Genomic DNA, 20833 nt, shown 5'->3' with positions numbered 1-20833 from the left:
TTTTCTGACTAAGGTCCACTCATATGTTGGTTGATTGAGTAATTTTCTTGGTAGCTATATAGCTCTGCCTACCTTTCTACCTATATTGGTCATGTACTTAATTTCCTTTCTCTTTCTTTCTTTTTTTACTTTGCATGGTTGTACCATTTAAAATATACTTTACAGACGTGCCTTGTTCCTGTTGTATTTCAAAATAAAAAATACAAAATAAAAACGTTTGTAAACAAAAAAAGAAATTCGGTGGAGGGAGCTGAAAGTTCAAGTTGCCAAGCATCAGCCACCAAACCTTAATGACTTGTAGAGGATCTGCCAAGAGGAGTGGGCCAAAATCCCTCCTGAGATGTGTGCAAACCTGGTGGCCTGGATTTGCCACCAAGTACTAAGTCATAACCCAAGATATAAGGCGAGCACAGATAATATTGTAGATGCTAGCACAAAAGGCAAGGTAACAAACCCACAGTAATCAATTCACATATAAGTGTTCATACAATAAAAACGTCTCAGATCATATAAAATCAAAGAATCAAAACTTTAAAAATCTGAATATAAATAGTGAGTATAAATAGTCTGTGGCACTACAGGTCACATCAATGCCCAGTGATCGTGAAACTACAAGGTGCAGCAATACCAGCTGGGATGCTCCGAACTCTGGCTTCTGCAGCGCGAGGCCAGCACGTAAGGCTCACCCAACGCATTTTATGCGCATGCACGTCTTCAGGGGCACGCATACTAACCAACTGCCGCTACAGCCGGAGTTCAGAGTGGTGGCCATCTTGGTATGCTTTTATGCATTTAACTCTTGGATTATTTTGAACTATTTACAATAAATACTATACAATATTGCCAAAACTTTGGCTCCTGTGGTGAGCTTCTCTCCCTAGGAGGATCCTTTGCTGGTTTTGCATAGCCCTGACCCTGGAGAAGTCCGCTCCCTATTTATCGTTTCCTGAGACCCCCCCATAAGAATCAGCATTAATGCTCTTACACAAGTAGCATTCTGGTGAGTGCACATCCATATAAGGTGGTGGATTCTCATGTTGGATCATGAGCACTCTCGAGCATCCCAGCTGGTATTGCTGCACCATGTAGTTCCACGATCCCCGGGCATTGCTGTGACCTGTAATGCCATAAACTATGTATAATCACTAATATTGCTAAAAAGCACACACGTATCACTTGGCACGTCTTTGACCTGTAGTGCCACGGACTATTTATACTCACTATTTATGTTCAGATTTTTAGAGTTTTTTATGATTCTATATAATTTGAGACGTTTTTATTGTATGAACACTTCTATTCACATAAGCACTCTATGATTGCATTTTTCCTTTATGCTTTAGTGCTGCACTTACATTTGAATTGATTACTGTGGGTTTGTTACCTTGCCTATTGTGCTAGCAGCTACCATATTATCTGCGCTCGCCTTATATCTTATAACAAACCCACAGTAATCAATTCACATGTAAGTGTTCATACAATAAAAATTCGTTTTTGCAGCGAGATTCTCCTTTGCTTTCTTTCTGCTAGATGTTATATCGCGGACAGTCCTCACTGCTGTGACTACACACAAAACATAACAGCTTCTTTTCAACACAAAATCAACTGGGTGTCTCTTCCCACAACGGACAAGCCAAGCCTTATTTGGCAAAGAATTGTTAGGCAGGGGCTCAGCATCATACGCTGATTGCATTCCTGAGGGAGGGGGAATGAGGGGATACATGAAGACTTCTTAATACAGTGAGAGCCGTGCCTGGCTCTTGTATGCACGACTGTGACACCATACACGACCCATTTTTAATGGCCTGGCTGAGGGAAGAAGGTTCTCACCCAAGAGTTGATGGTATATTGCCCCGTCCATCATCCCTTTGATGTGGTGCAGTTGTCCTGTGCCCTTAGCAGAAAAGCACCCCCAAAGCAGAATGTTTCCACCACCATGTTTGACAGTTGGGATGGTGTTCTTGGGGTCATAGGCAGCATTCCTCCTCCTCCAAACACTGCAAGTTAAGTTGATGCCAAAGAGCTCGATTTTGGCCTTATCTGACCACAACACTTTCAACCAGTCCTCCTCTATATCATTCAGATGTTCAGTGGCAAACTTCAGACGGGCCTGGACATGTGCTTTCTTGAGCAGAGGGACCTTGTGGGCACTGCAGGATTTCATTCCTTTTCGGTGTAGTGTGTTACCAATTGTTTTCTTGGTTACTGTGGTCCCAGCTGCCTGGAGATCATTGACTAAATCCTTATGTGTAGTTCTGGGATGATTCCTCACTGTTCTCATGATCATTGACGAGGTAAGATCTTGCATGGTGCACCAGACCTAGGGAGACTGACAGTTGTTTTGTGTTTCTTCCGTTTGCGAATGATTGCACCAACTGATTGTCACCTTCTCACCAAGCTCCTTGGCGATAGTTTGGAAGCCCAGTCCAGCCTTGTGTAGGTCTACAATCTTGTCCTTGACATCCTTGGACAGCTCTGCAAACAGTTGGTGCAAGCATTCACAAATGGAAAAGACTGCTTCTAATCTCAGCTTGTTACCTGTATGAAAGACACCTGGTAGCCAGAAATCCTGCTGAATGATAGGGGATCAAATACCTATTTCCCTCATGAACATGCAAATCAGTGCATCATTTGTTAGACATGCATTTCTTTTGAATTTTTGTGTTGCTATTCTGTCTCTCAGTGTTACAATACACCTACCATTCAATTTTTAGACTGATCATTTCTTTGTGAGTGGTCAAACATTCAAAATCAGCAGGGGATCAAATACTTATTTCTTTCACTGTGTGTGTATGTATATGTGTAAATTTGTTTAATAAATTACACTTTGTTTTTACTAATTCCTGCACTTTTGGCCAGCTTGTTGTCTTCTATATGCCCTTGAGGATTCCTCCCATATCTGATGTGTCAAGCAGCGGAAATTCATTAGAGCTCTTCATCCATCCATCCTCTCATCCATCCAGCCCTGATCTTCATTCTACAAGAACTGTCATTACGGCTGCTGAATAATTTTACCCACTAACCTGAGCCAGTATTTTTTATATTCTTTTGACTGATGCTCATGTACTAAGCTGAGAGTGCTGAAAGACTTTTGCTTTTTGTTGACAAAAGATCCTGATGGTACTTGAAATTGTATAGAGAATCATAGAACTGGTGGAAAATGGTTGCTATTTTGTCAGTAGCATTAACTTTGCATTAGTTTGTGCCTAGTATCTCAGAAATAAATAAGTGGACCTTTTAGGATCAAAGTGCTTGTACTAAGACTTTTCCACATTTGATGCCATGCGCTGAGAACTTTTCCTACATTTAGCAATCATGGCTTTGGCTTTGTCCCTAAGAAGGGATTTCAGGCAGTCTCATAGAACCGTGGATCTTTTGTGGACTTGTTGTTTATCAACTTTTTTTTGCCCTTTTTCTTTTAAGAATGGTGCCCGATTGAATCAGAACACTTCTGATGCACTTCCCACACAACCATGTGGTCACAATCTGGAACATTTTTAGAAAAAGAGTTGCGACTCCTTAGCAACCTCTTCATATACCGAGGGATTTTGTAAAAGCGAGTTGTTAGGCTTTCATAGATAAGTTCTGGCTGGGGAGGACACCAGGTCTGTTTCCAGAGATGAGGGCACATGATCTGAAATGGCTATAGTGCCTAAAGAGGCCTGTTGAACTCTCAACAGTAGGGATTGGTGTATCAAAAAGAGATCAGTTCTCATGAAAGAATCACGTGAACGGGAGTAGAATGTGTAATCTCTTCAGTCTGGGTGAAGGATACTATCGCCCACACACCAACCAACTAAAGGGCGTGTAGGTTTTTCTTTATGCGTTTAAGTGAAGTTTTTTTTTTTTAAATCACCCCCATGATACTCGCAGCTTATGCAATCTAAATAGACACATGCTGCATATAAAAACGTTTGCTGTCATAATTTTTTTGTACTCTCTGTACCTTCTGGATCCAGTAAGCTTCCATCCTTAGTGTGATCATCGGAAGCCCGGTTGGAGTTTCTCTGGGAAATGGTGGAGCTGGCCACTCAGCATGCACCTCCCGATCATGTGCCTGTGCATTGTGAACAGAGCACGGCGCACTTGGTGTATTGCAGGTTACAATAACAATGGCAGCATCGGAGGAAGTTCCCGCCCCGTTTGGTATGGAAACTTGTCAATCAATATAAAAACTCGGAAGGAAACTAGCATCCCACGCTGATGTGCTGTGGTGGAGTCAATATAATTATATAAACCAATTAATATATATATAAATATTGCCAAAACTCTATTTTACTCCCAATTTGTCCATATGGTTATGTATACAGTATGAGTATATGTGTGTATATATACACTCACCGGCCACTTTATTAGGTACATCATGCTAGTAGGGTTGGACCCCCTTTTGCCTTCAGAACTGCCTTAATTCTTTTGTGGCATAGATCCCATAAGGTGCTGGAAACATCCCTCAGAGATTTTGGTCCATATTGACATGATACATTATATATATATATGTAGTGCAGCGCTGTAATGTGATTAAAAAATTTAAAAAATATATATAAAGATAGTTCATAAAGTCTTTTCAATAAAATCAAATATGTGCAGGCCTCCTCCTCATTAGGTGACTGGAATCAAATAGGAAAAATGCGCACTCACCGACCGCACATTTTAAATGCGCCTGTGTGTGATTTTATCCAGAAGACCAGCCAGGCATGCAGCTCCAGAAAACACATGGATCCTCCCTCTCAAATACTGACATCAGCCTTGGGTGCAGCAATACCTCCAGATCCAGAGACCCTCTCGCCCCAAATGATAGGTAGACAGGGATCCCCCTTCTGGTTCCAGGTACCCCAAAAGTGGTAGATGTAAATCTGAAACCCTCCAACGTCAAAGAAAAGAGGGAACGCCAATAGTGTAGTAGGTTCAAAACTTTATTGGAGCAACAATCATAAAGCCAGGGTCACATGTGCATACAGATACCATTAGCCAATATACTGACTGGAAAGAGTGAAAAAATTGTAAACCATGTACTAACCCGGCAGTAGTAAAGATCAGAGACCACTGGACCTCCTCATGGTCTCAGTGGTCAGGAAGTCACACTTGCTACTGGCTCCTCCTGAGGCCTTTCGTGCTAGGGCACTTCATCAGAGGATGGACGCCACTAGCAGTGTGACAGTAAGACTTCCTTTTAAACGCGGTTCGCGCATGTGCGAAAATCCCGCTCTATCGTCCGGAATTCGGAAAGCGGAACTGCGCATGCGCGGATAGCCGCCATTTTACCGTGGATCGCGGCTGTGCAGTATTAAACTGCGCATGCGCCGCCCGATCGCCTCCATATTGCCATGGATCATAAACAGTAAGCTGTGAAAATCAACAGCTGCTGTTAGAGGAATAGAAAAAACGGGCACATACTCAAATGTTCGTTCCCCATGGCTGGTGATAGAAGGGTGGATGGCCCTATCAAAGAGGTATATATATATAGATAGATACCCTCCCCCAAACACAGATGGATCCAACTTTGAGCCACTATTAGAATACAAGATGTGTGGGAACGCACAAATAAGGTGCTACAGAAACCAGAACCCCTCTTTACAATAATTATAATAATAATTATATCCATGGCATAGGGGCTATAATCGGTTACCCATAAATAAAAACATAGGAGCAAATAACAAAACACAAGAAATACACATTAAAAATCCCAAAAATGCACACAAGCATCTTAAAAGGATACACCTATAATGAATTGGGGCATGTTCTGTTAACGTCATGAAAATACCTACCGTATTTTCCGGCGTATAAGACGACTGGGCGTATAAGACGACCCCCCTACTTTTCCTGTTAAAATATAGGGTTTGGGCTATATTCGCCGTATAAGACTACCCCTCTACCAACCAATCACGGCAAGCGATGTACCAGTATTTTCTGTGCACACTGCATACAAAGCCTGCTTGGATTGGGTGGGTCAGCTCTCCCTGCCTGCCCAGCCCTGCCTGTCTCTAAGATGATCCGAGCGGTACCATAAATTGCACAAAACTGCCACATTATAATATTAATAATTAATTACCGTATTTCATAGAAATGAAGGGGACAAGGTCGGATGCAGCAGTACCATACCGGTACTTCCGAGCTGACGCTTCTGCGCATGTCTTCGGCAGCAGTAGACGATCGCTGATCACCATTCCTCGCAGAACTGCATGAGACGTCGGATGCAGCCGTTCAGTGCTCGATTGATCATGACTGAAACTGTGACATGCGCAGAAGCCGCTACCCGATGTGTATCCCTTCTCTGCATATCACAGTTTCAGTCAAGCTCAATCGAGCACTGCTGCATCCGACGTCTCATGCAGTTCTGCGAGCTATGGTGATCCGCGATCGTCTACTGCTGCCGAAGACATGCGCAGAAGCGTCAGCACGGAAGTACGGTAAGGTTTCAGCCCAGCACCCGGCGTATAAGACGACCCCCGACTTTGTAGAAGATTTCCAGGGGTTAAAAAGTCGTCTTATACGCCGGAAAATACGGTAAGTCATGGGTCATAATACCCTGGTGCCATGAGATTATACAGTAGTGGTCACAAAGAGGGTGGGATAAATCAGTGAAGGCAGGAAAAAGCGAATAGATATTCCTATTCCACCATCCTAGGGGCTAATGTGAAAAGGGGGTGTTAATTACACCGACCTATTGGTCCTATAATACGCAAAAAACTATATCCCATTTTACCATTTATTGCCCTCAAAACTCTCTGGGTCATCCAACGGAGCCCGTTCTAGGTGCTGTGTACAAAAATGCACTAATAGAACCATAAAATTATCTAAAAATACTAAATGAATAAAAATGAATAAAATCTACACCATACTATATTCTGAAATATAGTAAACAATGGGAGATGTATCAATGTCCTAACTATTGGCAATATAGCAATTGATATCCACCTCAACATTGTGTCCATGAGGGTAAAGAGTGCGTAATTCATAGACCCAGCGGGTCTCCGGCTGAGAGACTGTCCTGGTCTTGTGAAGTCCCCTCCAATGCGGTGACACCATCTCTATACCCATAAACTTTAAAGAGGTAGGATCGCTATTATGGAACAGCCTAAAGTGGTTGGATAGCGAGTGGTCCTTATAGCCTTTTTTGATATTCGCTACATGCTCCCGCAGACGGTCCCGTAGGCGTCTAGTTGTCCGTCCTACATACTGCTTGTTACAGGGACAACTGAGGAGGTAGACCACAAATTTACTATTACACGTTATACATTGCTTAATGCCAAAGGACTTCCCGGTTGATGTTGAAGTAAACGTTTCAATTTTCTTTTTACGAGTATTATCGCACCTGCACATAATACATTTATTACACGGGTAAAATCCCTTTAGATCCCAGAAGAAAGAAGTTTTTGCAGGGGGATTCACAATATTTGGTGCAATACGATTTCTCATAGCCGGGGCCCTCCTAAACATGATCTCAGGCTTGTTGGGTAATATTTGTGAAAGGACAGGGTCCATCTTCAAAATATCCCAGTTCTTCTTTATCAGTCTTCCTACCTGTTTATATTGTACTGAAAACGTCGTTACAAAGGGACATACTTTCTCATTTGTTCTTTTTGGTTTGTATGAGAGCATCTCCTTCCTATCCAGGCCCGCAACCTTAGCCAAAGACTCATCAAGCTCAGGTTCCTTATATCCTTTCTCAAGGAATCTATTTCTTAAGATGTTCGCTTGAGACCAATACATCCCAAGATCCGTGCAATTTCGTCTTATCCGAGTAAATTGGCCTTTAGGTATGTTACTCAGCCAATTCGGATGGTGGCAGCTACTTACAGGGATATAGTTGTTACGGTCGGATACTTTAAAAAAGGACTTAGTCACTATCCTCCCATTGTCTTTCGTAAGTGTGAGGTCCAAAAAATCGATCTGGTGTCGACTATAGGTATAGGTCAAGTGAATATTTAAGGTGTTATTATTCAATGTCGTGAAGAAATTATTCAGCGCACTTTCCTCTCCATTCCAGAGGAGGAGGATGTCATCAATATATCGCTTGTACAAAACCAGTTCTGGCCAATCTCTGGCATAGATGACATCCTCCTCCCATCTGGACATGAAGAGGTTGGCGAGGCTGGGGGCAAACTTTGCCCCCATTGCAACACCCTTTATCTGCAGATAGTAAGACTGATTATACCAAAAGTAATTGTGGTACATGGCAAACTGTAACAGGTCCAGAATAAAGTGCCTTTGTATTCCTGACAAGCGACTATGATTTGTTAGATAGAAATCAGTAGCCTCCATGCCATCCGCATGATTAATGCTGGTATACAAGGAACTGACATCCGCTGTAACTAGAAACATATCAGGTGATGTATTTATTGCGTCAACTTCATTCAGGACCTGTTTGGTGTCACTAAGAAATGAAGGAGTTTCGGCAACCAATGGTTGCAGGTGGAAATCAATGTATTCCCCAATCCTAGATAGTAATGACCCTATCCCACTAATTATGGGTCGGCCCGGAGGGTGTACCGGGTCTTCGTGTACCTTCGGAAGGATATACAGTATAGGAAGTTTTGGGGCCACCGGGCATAGAAAGGCCTTCTCCTTCTTATTTATAATTCCATTAACAAAACCTTCCTTGATAATGGCTAAGAGCGACTTTTTATAACCTGTAAGAGGATTACTAGGTAGAGGTCTATAGGTGGATTCATCCTTCAGCAATTTGCTGACTTCCCCCATATAGTCGACCTTATTCCAGACCACCACTCCACTACCCTTATCAGCTGGCCTGATCACAAGATCTCTCTTTTCCAAGAGAGTCTTAATGGCCAACCTGTCACTAGGGTTATCATATACCCGTTTTACAGGCATGTTTTCCAAATCCCTTAGAACCTTTTCCTTAAAGACATTTAAGTAGGAGTGTGATTGTGGAGGGGGGTTGAAGGTGGATGCATTTTTCAAATTGGAGTGAACCATACTCGAGGGAGGCTGATTCCCTAAACTAGGTCTGTTGAAAAAATATTTTTTGAGGGACAGTTGTCTAATGAATTTGTGCACATCTACATAGGTGTTAAATTTATTCATCCGTGTAGCAGGGGTATATTTTAACCCTTTATCAAGAAGGTCAAGCTCTTCTTTAGTCAGTTTAACACCACTCAGGTTAAAGATACCCTGACCTTTCAAACCCGTCTCTTTTTTGACCTTCTTGATAAAGGGTTAAAATATACCCCTGCTACACGGACGAATAAATTTTATCACCTATGTAGATGTGCACAAATTCATTAGACAACTGTCCCTCAAAAAATATTTTTTCAACAGACCTAGTTTTAGGTCTATAATTAGTGGGATAGGGTCATTACTATCTAGGATTGGGGAATACATTGATTTCCACCTGCAACCATTGGTTGCCGAAACTCCTTCATTTCTTAGTGACACCAAACAGGTCCTGAATGAAGTTGACGCAATAAATACATCACCTGATATGTTTCTAGTTACAGCGGATGTCAGTTCCTTGTATACCAGCATTAATCATGCGGATGGCATGGAGGCTACTGATTTCTATCTAACAAATCATAGTCGCTTGTCAGGAATACAAAGGCACTTTATTCTGGACCTGTTACAGTTTGCCATGTACCACAATTACTTTTGGTATAATCAGTCTTACTATCTGCAGAAAAAGGGTGTTGCAATGGGGGCAAAGTTTGCCCCCAGCCTCGCCAACCTCTTCATGTCCAGATGGGAGGAGGATGTCATCTATGCCAGAGACTGGCCAGAACTGGTTTTGTACAAGCGATATATTGATGACATCCTCCTCCTCTGGAATGGAGAGGAAAGTGCGCTGAATAATTTCTTCACGACATTGAATAATAACACCTTAAATATTCACTTGACCTATACCTATAGTCGACACCGGATCGATTTTTTGGACCTCACACTTACGAAAGACAATGGGAGGATAGTGACTAAGTCCTTTTTTAAGGTATCCGACCGTAACAGCTATATCCCTGTAAGTAGCTGCCACCATCCGAATTGGCTGAGTAACATACCTAAAGGCCAATTTACTCGGATAAGACGAAATTGCACGGATCTTGGGACGTATTGGTCTCAAGCGAACATCTTAAGAAATAGATTCCTTGAGAAAGGATATAAGGAACCTGAGCTTGATGAGTCTTTGGCTAAGGTTGCGGGCCTGGATAGGAAGGAGATGCTCTCATACAAACCAAAAAGAACAAATGAGAAAGTATGTCCCTTTGTAACGACGTTTTCAGTACAATATAAACAGGTAGGAAGACTGATAAAGAAGAACTAGGATATTTTGAAGATGGACCCTGTCCTTTCACAAATATTACCCAACAAGCCTGAGATCATGTTTAGGAGGGCCCCGGCTATGAGAAATCGTATTGCACCAAATATTGTGAATCCCCCTGCAAAAACTTCTTTCTTCGGGGATCTAAAGGGATTTTACCCGTGTAATAAATGTATTATGTGCAGGTGCGATAATACTCGTAAAAAGAAAATTGAATCGTTTACTTCAACATCAACCGGGAAGTCCTATGGCATTAAGCAATGTATAACGTGTAATAGTAAATTTGTGGTCTACCTCCTCAGTTGTCCCTGTAACAAGCAGTATGTAGGACGGACAACTAGACGCCTACGGGACCGTCTGCGGGAGCATGTAGCGAATATCAAAAAAGGCTATAAGGACCACTCGCTATCCAACCACTTTAGGCTGTTCCATAATAGCGATCCTACCTCTTTAAAGTTTATGGGTATAGAGATGGTGTCACCGCATTGGAGGGGACTTCACAAGACCAGGACAGTCTCTCAGGCGGAGACCCGCTGGGTCTATGAATTACGCACTCTTTACCCTCATGGACACAATGTTGAGGTGGATATCAATTGCTATATTGCCAATAGTTAGGACATTGATACATCTCCCATTGTTTACTATATTTCAGAATATAGTGTGGTGTAGATTTTATTCATTTTTATTCATTTAGTATTTTTAGATAATTTTATGGTTCTATTAGTGCATTTTTGTACACAGCACCTAGAACGGGCTCCTTTAGTCTTGGATGACCCAGAGAGTTTTGAGGGCAATAAATGGTAAAATGGGATATAGTTTTTTGCGTATTATAGGACCAATAGGTCGGTGTAATTAACACCCCCTTTTCACATTAGCCCCTAGGATGGTGGAATAGGAATATCTATTCGCTTTTTCCTGCCTTCACTGATTTATCCCACCCTCTTTGTGACCACTACTGTATAATCTCATGGCACCAGGGTATTATGACCCATGACTTAGGTATTTTCATGACGTTAATAGAACATGCCCCAATTCATTATAGATGTATCCTTTTAAGATGCTTGTGTGCATTTTTGGGATTTTTAATGTGTATTTCTTGTGTTTTGTTATTTGCTCCTATGTTTTTATTTATGGGTAACCGATTATAGCCCCTATGCCATGGATATAATTATTATTATAATTATTGTAAAGAGGGGTTCTGGTTTCTGTAGCACCTTATTTGTGCGTTCCCACACATCTTGTATTCTAATAGTGGCTCAAAGTCGGGTCCATCTGTGTTTGGGGGAGGGTATCTATATATATATACCTCTGTGATAGGGCCATCCACCCTTCTATCACCAGCCATGGGGAACGAACATTTGAGTATGTGCCCGTTTTTTCTATTCCTCTAACAGCAGCTGTTGATTTTCACAGCTTACTGTTTATGATCCATGGCAATATGGCGGCGATCGGGCGGCGCATGCGCAGTTTAATACTGCACAGCCGCGATCCACGGTAAAATGGCGGCTATCCGCGCATGCGCAGTTCCGCTTTCCGAATTCCGGACGATAGAGCGGGATTTTCGCACATGCGCGAACCGCGTTTAAAAGGAAGTCTTACTGTCACACTGCTAGTGGCGTCCATCCTCTGATGAAGTGCCCTAGCACGAAAGGCCTCAGGAGGAGCCAGTAGCAAGTGTGACTTCCTGACCACTGAGACCATGAGGAGGTCCAGTGGTCTCTGATCTTTACTACTGCCGGGTTAGTACATGGTTTACAATTTTTTCACTCTTACCAGTCAGTATATTGGCTAATGGTATCTGTATGCACATGTGACCCTGGCTTTATGATTGTTGCTCCAATAAAGTTTTGAACCTACTACACTATTGGCGTTCCCTCTTTTCTTTGACTCTCCTGTTGGAGGGTTTCAGATTTACATCTACCACTTTTGGGGTACCTGGAACCAGAAGGGGGATCCCTGTCTACCTATCATTTGGGGCGAGAGGGTCTCTGGATCTGGAGGTATTGCTGCACCCAAGGCTGATGTCAGTATTTGAGAGGGAGGATCCATGTGTTTTCTGGAGCTGCATGCCTGGCTGGTCTTCTGGATAAAATCACACACAGGCGCATTTAAAATGTGCGGTCGGCGAGTGCGCATTTTTCCTATTTGATTCCAGTCACCTAATGAGGAGGAGGCCTGCACATATTTGATTTTATTGTAAAGACTTTATGAACTATCTTTATATATATTTTTTACATTTTTTAATCACATTACAGCGCTGCACTATATATATAAATAATGTTTCTGTTATGAGGTTCAGTGATCCCTTGAAGTGTTCCAGCAGCTGGTTTTTCTGAGCGCTCACTATATTCACCATATTGACATGATGGCATCATGCAGTTGCTGCAGATTTGTCGGCTGCACATCCATGATGCGAATCTCCCATTCCGCCACTTCTCAAAAGTGCTCTATTGAATTGACATGTGGTGACTGTGAAGGCCATTGAAGTATTGAAGTACAGTGAACTCATTGTCAAATTCAAGAAACCAGTTTGAGATGATTTGAGCTTTGTGACATGGTGCATTGTTCTGCTGGAAGTAGCCATCAGAAGATGGGTACATTGTAGTCATAAAGGGATGGACATGGTCCGCAACAATACTCAGGTAGGCTGTGGCATTTAACCACTTCCCGTTCGTCCCATGTATATAAACGGCCGAACAGTGGCAGTGAAAGGGGCGGGTGGCCGTTTATAAACTGCCTCCCACCTCCTGATTGTGCGCGCTCCCTGGGAGCGTGAAGCACCGCGATCCGGTGCCCGCTGTGTCCTCCGCACACAGTGGAACACCGATCGTTGTACGGGACCTCTGTGCGAGGGACCGATCATGTGATCACTGATTGGCCAATCAGTGATCACATGAAGAGTAGTGAGCAAGATGTCACTTCTGACATCATTGCTTACTACGTGTGAAATCTGTGAATGATCACAGAGGTCACATGGTACAAGGCTATTCACAACAGTCTTGTACCATGTGACAAGCTGTGACCAATCACAGCTCACACAGTATTTCTCAATGGCTGCAAGAATGCAGCCAGAGAGAAGGCAAAATTATTGCTATTACAGCCTTTATGGGTGTAAAAGCAATCAGTGTAAAAAGAAAAAAAATCTTCATAACCCCCCACAAGTAGTACATGGTGACACTGTACTGCTAGGGTGACAGAATGTAGAAAAAAAAATATATAATAATATAAAAAAATAAATAAAAATGTAAACCTTTTAAAAAAAAAAAACACTTTTTTTCTAAATTCTTTGACTTTCATTTATATAGAAAAAAAAAATCCCAGTGGTGAATAAATACCACCAAAAAAAAGCTTTATCTGTGTCAAAAATATGCTAAAAAATTCATAGGGGTACAGTGTGGATGACTGCGCAATTGTCATTCAAAGCGCTGAAAGCTGAAAATTGGCCTGGACAGGAAGGGGGTAAAAGTGTCCGGACTTGAAGTGGTTAAACGAGGCTCAATTGGTACTAAGGGGCCCAAAGTGTGCCAAGAAAATATATATACACTGTTAGAACACCACCAGCCTGAACTGTTGATACAAGACAGGATGGATACATGCTTTCATGTTGTTTAAGCCAAATTCTGACCCTACCATCTGAATGTTGCAGTGGAAATCAAGACTCATCAGACCAGGCAACATTGTTCCAATCTGCTATTGTACAATTTTGGTGAGCCTGTGTGAATTGCAGCCTCTGTTTCCTGTTCTCAACTGACAGGAGTGGTACCTGGCATGGTCTTCTGCTGCTGTAGTCCATCTGCTTCAAGTTTCAACGTGTTGTATATTCAGAGATGGTATTCTACATGCCTTGGTTGTAATGCGTGGTTATTTGAGTCACTATTGCCTATATATCTCTCAAATCTTTTTACTATATATTTTTTAATCTTTTTTTAAATCTTTTTTTAATTTAAACATATGAATTTGGTGAAAACATACATAATACAAACAACAGACGCCCTCGCAGGGGCAGGGACAAAGCCCAACAGAGTGAACATAAAACAACAAAAGGTACAAAAAAACCTAAGAGAGAAAAACAAAAAGAAGGGGTGGGGTGGGGGAACCACACATGATATTCAAGGCCTAAGCATTTGTAGATAATATAACAGGACCATAACAGATAAAAGGGAACTCGGCACACAAGAGAAAAAACAAAAAAACAAAAACCCAAAACAAAGCACCTGGGGACTAACCGTCAATCAATTCCCCACACCAGCCGCCGCCGTGGCGGTAGAAATATCATCAAGCCAACATGACCAAATTTTATAAAATTTGTGGGGGCATCCTCTATTAGAATAGGTAGTCTGATAAAGGGGTAAATTAGAATTCACCAGTCGTTTCTAATAGGTTACAGCAGGGGGAGATGTTTTTTTCCCAGCTCCCAGTGATTGTTTTACGAGCATAAAACAACAGGACTATTAATAAGGTGCACTTGGCCACAGCAGGAGCCAGTGGTTCTACCAGCCCCAATAAACAGAATTTTGGGTCAAGGGGAACACTAATATGTACTATGTCTTCAATCATATGTAATACTGCCTGCCAAAAAGACATACTAGCAGGACAGGTCCAAAAGATAAGAAATTTCCTGTCTTCGTGAGAACAACGTCAACATGCGGGAGAAAGAGGGGTTCATTCTATGTAACCGATAAAGTAAGCCCTGTGTAAAATTTTAAATTGAATCAGTTTATCTCTGGCAGAAACTAGGGGAGAGAAGGGATAATCCCAAATCTCGGACCAATCATCATCATCCATATATCATATTAGGAATATTCGTCCTCCACTTCAGATGTAAAGATACCAATTCGGGGCTGGCCGCCACAAGAAGATATCTGTATAATACCGATAAGGGTTTTTTCATGGGTGGTACACGAAGGACAGACTCCAACTCAGAATAGGAAAGGGAGAGCGGTCGAACAGGGAACTGACCTCTAAAAGCATGGGAGACCTGAACGTATCTGAAGTAAGAATAGGGGGGAAAATTGAATTTAGTTTGAAGAGTGGGAAAAGAAAGGAGCTTGCCACGACCTGTAACGTGCTCCAAGGTTTTAATATGGAAAGAAGGCCCAGCATCATTAAGAAACAATAACAGATCATCTGCATATAGGGCCACCCTCTCCTCCAACCATCCCACCCGGAGACCAACAAGATCAGGGGAGACCTGAAAGGGCCTCTGCTATAGGCTCCATTGCCGCAGCAAAGAGGGCTGGGGAGAAGGGGCACCCCTGTCTAGTGCCACGTTGCAATCCAAAGGCAGCCGAAAGAAGTTCTCCCACTCTTATATCTTAGCCAAGGGTCTCAAGTAAAAGGTTTGCAACCAATCAATAAAATGCAAGGGAAACCCCATCTGACGCAACACTTCCCACAGGTAGGCCCATTCCACAGTATCGAAGGCCTTTTCCATATCCAATATAGCCCCCATTCAGGTTAGTCATATTAGAGAACAGATGACTGATGTGAATATCTGTAGATCTACCCGGCATAAAACCTGTCTGGTCCAAATCAATTTCCAACATGATCACCTTGTTTAGCCTAATGGAAAGAAGCTTAGTAAGGATTTTAAAGTCACTGCTAAGAAGCGCAATGGGCCTATAGGAAGCACAAAATTTGGGGTTCCTACTTGGTTTGTGAATCAACACAATATGAGCCTCAGACATAGAGGAAGGCAATGAGCCAACGCGTAGGCAATCCTTATATAAGGACATCAGGATGGGGGCTAAAAACTCCACATGGGTCTTGTAAAAATCCATCAGAATACCATTGGGTCCCAGAGCCTTACCATTAGGGAAGGAGCCCACAGCTGCGGAAACCTCCTCCTCCGCAATATCCAAGACCAACAGAGCACGCTTAGAGTCGGAATGCCATTCAAAGGCCAACAGGTCCAACAAGGCAGCCAAGACTGAAGGGTTAGGATCTGACTTGGTGGAGGAGGAATAAAGAGAGGTATAATAAGTTCAAATTCGTGCAATATATCCTCCTGGGAAGACACTATACCCCCATCTGCAGTACAAAGTTCTGGAATTACAGTAAGAGGCCTATCATGCTGTGACACCATCACCAATAACCTACTATTTTTGTCCCCAAATTAAAAAAAATCCTGTCTGTGGGCCTGGACATCCAACCTAGTAATTTCTGACAAGTGTAGGTGCAATTCTCGGCGAACCAAGGAGGAGTCGTAATTATCTGCAATGGGGGTAGATGAGTAATTGGTGGAGGCCTCTGTCAAATTATCTTGTAACTGAGACATAAGGATGGAGTTTTCTGACTTGATAGCAGAAACAACAGAAATATATAATCCCCTACTATGTGCCTTAAAGGCATCCCAAACCATGGCAGGAGAAGCTGACCCTGCATTATTATTATTATAATACAGTATTTATGCTCCCAGTAATCCCGTAGTCCCGGAGGGATGCGTTCCGCAGAAACAGCATGATGGATCCACTTGGGATGCAGTCTCCAAAGAGAACCATTACACGGTTGCCGAGACCGGAGTGATAATCTAAGGGGGCTGTGGTACGATAATCCCCCTGAAAGGTAGCTAACCTCCTGTCCTCCAAGAAGGGAAGGATTAGCAGACGGCCAGATCTGAGTTAAAGGACGCTGGGGGAGCAGGTCTATCCAAGAACTGTGAGAGAATAGTATTGAAATGCCCCATAAATGGGGGCGTGGCCGGTCACGGACTGGGATGGCTGCATTGTAGGAAGGCTCAGGGAGCCGCCGAGTGGCACTGCTATATATAGCGACGGGGGACAGCGGGAAAACCCACCGACATCACAGCCTGCAACCGGGTAATGTGGGGCACATGGGAGGTAATGGGAAGAGGAAAATAATGGAGGGACCCTGCAAATTAACGGAGTTCTTCACTTCAGCGGGTGTCCCCTCCTCCCAAAATGGTGCTGGTCCCTGCTCCTCTCTGGACCTGCAGCGACATGTGGAGGGAAACAGACACAGCTCTGCCCTGCACACCTCCAGCCCTGCAGATCCTTCTCATAAGACACCAACCAGCAGTCCTCAGAAGACTAAACAACGCTGCTCTTCAGATATGCATAATGTGGGTGAGCAATCTAATTATTCTTTTTCACAAAACACCACAAGAGATTTCATAGAGCATCTGAAGGATTACCCTGCTGAGTCCTTGCCACTTACTGCCTCAGTCATGAAAGATACCCTTAAAGGCTCCTTGCATAAAGATATGATGAGTTTTGTGACACAAATCAATACAGAGGTTGAAAATCCGGGTGAGTGGATAACAGATGTGAAATCTAAAATGGGTGAGTTCGCCACAGTTCATAATTAATTAGTTGACACCCATAATGAAGCAGAAGATGATGAATTGAAAGCTCTAAAATTGAAAATGGCAGACCTGGAGGACCGATCCCGCAGGAATAATATCAAATTTAGGGGGGTCAGTGAAACTCCCTGTCACAGACCTCTGCAGATATATACAACAAAGTATTTCCACCCTTCTACCACACATGCCTAATAGAGAGGTGGTAGTGGATAGGGCGCACAGACTGTTGAAACCCTCCTTTTTTCCCGACCTATCCCTCGAGATATAATAGCAAAAATTCACTTCTACCATGTTAAGGAAGAATTAATGCTATTTGCACGGAAGAACAACCTGCTTCCGGCTCCCTACAATGGGATTTCTCTTTTCACTGATCTTTCTCAAAACACCATCCTTGCCCACAAAAAATTCATCTAATTTACAAAATGACTGCGGAATAACAGCATTAAATACCAATGGGGATTTCCTACCAAATTGATGATCGTGAAGGACAATCATGTACTAACGGTTAACTCCGAGGAAGAAGGTTTCCAACTAGCTAAAAAATGGGGGAAGAGCCTGCTCCCAATAAAGCTTCCCCCAGGAAAATATCCTCTGAATGGGAACAAGTAGCAAGATGATGATGTCTCCTCCTCCCATGCTCGTCTCCAGGACTTCTCCAGAGCTTCCCCCATCCTTTGGAACTCTCTACCCCAATTTATCAGACTATTGCCTACTCTGCTCACTTTTAGGCGATCTCTGAAAACCTATCTCTTCAGGGAAGCCTATCCTGCCCTCAGCTAATAATGGAATCTTCTACTCTTCCAACCAGTCCATCCCCCACAGTTACTACCTTTTGTACCACTATCCCCTCCCTCCTAGATTGTAAGCTCCAAGGAGCTCCTCCTATCCCTCTTGTATTGAACTGTATTGTCTCCCGTTATATTGTAAAGCGCTAAGCAAACTGTTGGCGCTATATAAATCCTGTATAAAAATAATAATGATGAGAATACATTCGTATGTTCAAGCACTACCTGGTTTCTGTAATAGCCGCTGTGTACTCACAGCATATTTTCAGGCTGTGACTCTTGGTATTTACCCCCCATCAGCTGAAGTGATTTGGTTTACACAAGCTTGTTTGTTTACCGTTCGTTTTGTTTTTCTTCAAATTTTTCTTTTTACTTTTTCTAGTTCTTTCAACAGAGTATCAATGCCTACCTTATCTCCGGATCTTGCTACGATATTTCCTGTCAACCCCAGGTGGCCGAGGCTTTTCTTTTTCTACTGGAATACCCTGGATACTGTAAGCACACCTATTTTGTTTGTATACACTGATATGCAATTCCTACTTGAGCCACTTGAGGGCGACCACACATCTGATATGATAACTCTGATATGGTATTGAAGATTGTCTCTTTGAATGCCCATGGTCTTAACAGCCCTTTCAAATGCCAGATGATGTGGAAGGAGGCACAACGGCTACATGGGTATGTGATCTGTGTTCAGGAAATGCATATTTCCTCTCTTAAAGCACCGCATTGCTCACACCGCCTGTTCTTGCATATTTTTATGGCTAATGGTCCTGAAAAGAAATGTGGAGCTCTTGTTGCTGTCCGACACTCATTTTTCATATTGCTTTTTCATTGCTTTCTCAGGTGGCAGACAGTAGGGCAGATTCTTAATTATAGTCTGCAAAATCAACAATATTCTATACACTACTGTGAACCTCTATGCTCCCAATGTCCACCAAATTCCATTTTTGAGCTCTCTAAGGAAAAAAGTTGCAAAAGTCCAGAGGGGTTTCTTGCTTTTCTGTGGTGATTTTAATGCTATAATTAACAAATCGTTAGATATTTCAAACCCTTCCCGAAGCCTGAGACATTCTTTAGCTCATGTTCTAAATGAAGCCAATCTATATGATCCCTGGAGATGCCTTCATGCATCTGAAAAGGACTTTACGCACTATTCGGCCCCTCACAAATCTTATTCAAGAATTGACTTTTTTCTAAGGGATATCCAATTATTGCAAAATGTATCTAAAGCCGAAATACATCCAATGACGTGGTCATTGTGCCTATCTCCTTGAGTACTGAAGAGACTTTAAAATTCTCTCCAGTATTTTTATGACGTAATGATATTTCTATGTAATGTATATGTAATTCTGCCCTCCGCTCTATTCTTACTACAGCCTTGCAGGAATTCTTTGACATTAAGGGCTCACACTAGGCTGTTTTGCCAACGCTTGCCAAACGCCCCTATAGCGTTTGGCAAGCGTTGGTCCGGTGTTTGCGGAGCGTTTTTAACGCTCGGCAAACGCTCCGCAAACGCCGCATGCGCGGTTTAGCGGCGGTTGCTAGGCGTTTGCCGAGCGTTAATAACGCCCCACAAACGCCTATAATGCATTTGAGTGGTGTTACCGCTCCGCAAACGCCCCGCAACCGCGTCGCAACCGCACCGCAAACGCCGGCCGGGCGTTTGCGGAGCGGCACCATAGACGAGAATAGGAGGCTTCAAAGCCTCCTGACTCGACCAGAGGCGTCCGTTTTGCCGCGACGCAACGCGACGCAAACGCTCCTGTTAGAACAGCACCATGTGCTGTAATGTGCAGAATTGGCAGAGGCGTTTGGGAAGCGGTAAAAACGCTTCCCAAATGCCTCTCTGCCGCCTGCACACAAGGCTAGTATGAACGTAGCCTTACTCTTCTCCTGACACAAATGTATTTAGCACGTGGTGTGCACACAAAGCTTATTGTAGGGGTTTGTTGTTGAAATTAGCTTCACAGGCAAAAAGAAGAAGAAATCAAGCTTTTTCTAATACTGTAGATAAAATAGCTAGACTGGAACTCCAACACAAACAATCCTTATCTCCTACTATATTGCAGGAACTCAAAACTACTAGACTTGAGCTTAGGAATTTCCTATTATTACGACGTAGGAAAAACTTGAATTGGGCTAAAGCCACATATTACACTTGGGGGAATAAAGCGGGAAAAATGCTTGCAAACTATCTTAATGCCAGACAATCTAAATTACCCTCTACGTTGGACCCTGTATCGAATAAAATACCCTACCATCCCAACAAGATAGTGGACACGTTCCGCTCCTACTACTCTCAACTATATAACCTTAAAGACAACCCAAATACCCCCCAACCTACTCCAGACCTGATTAAACGCTTCTTTGAAAATATACCGCTGCCTACATTAGATAACCAAAAATTAGAGGTGCTTAACCAACCTATTCTGGAGAGTGAGATAATCGCCACTATTAAAG

The 20833-nt window shown here is 42.8% G+C and overlaps 1 protein-coding gene across 1 annotated transcript in view; it reads left to right on the top strand.

The window, feature by feature from the left end:
* The window catches only part of HMG20B (high mobility group 20B), a 981246-nt gene that overhangs the window by 87992 nt on the left and 872421 nt on the right, over positions 1–20833 (top strand). The window contains exon 2 of the mRNA XM_089689659.1: positions 18753–18864. The gene's annotated coding sequence lies outside the window, so the exon portion shown is untranslated. The remainder of the gene's footprint in view (positions 1–18752; positions 18865–20833) is intronic.

The sequence above is a fragment of the Staurois parvus genome, unplaced genomic scaffold (genome assembly GCF_062004578.1).
Source record: "Staurois parvus isolate SC_StPar_1 unplaced genomic scaffold, SC_StPar_1.0 ptg000489l, whole genome shotgun sequence".
Classification (NCBI taxonomy): Eukaryota; Metazoa; Chordata; class Amphibia; order Anura; family Ranidae; genus Staurois; species Staurois parvus.
This window is presented reverse-complemented; position numbering and strand designations above follow the sequence as displayed.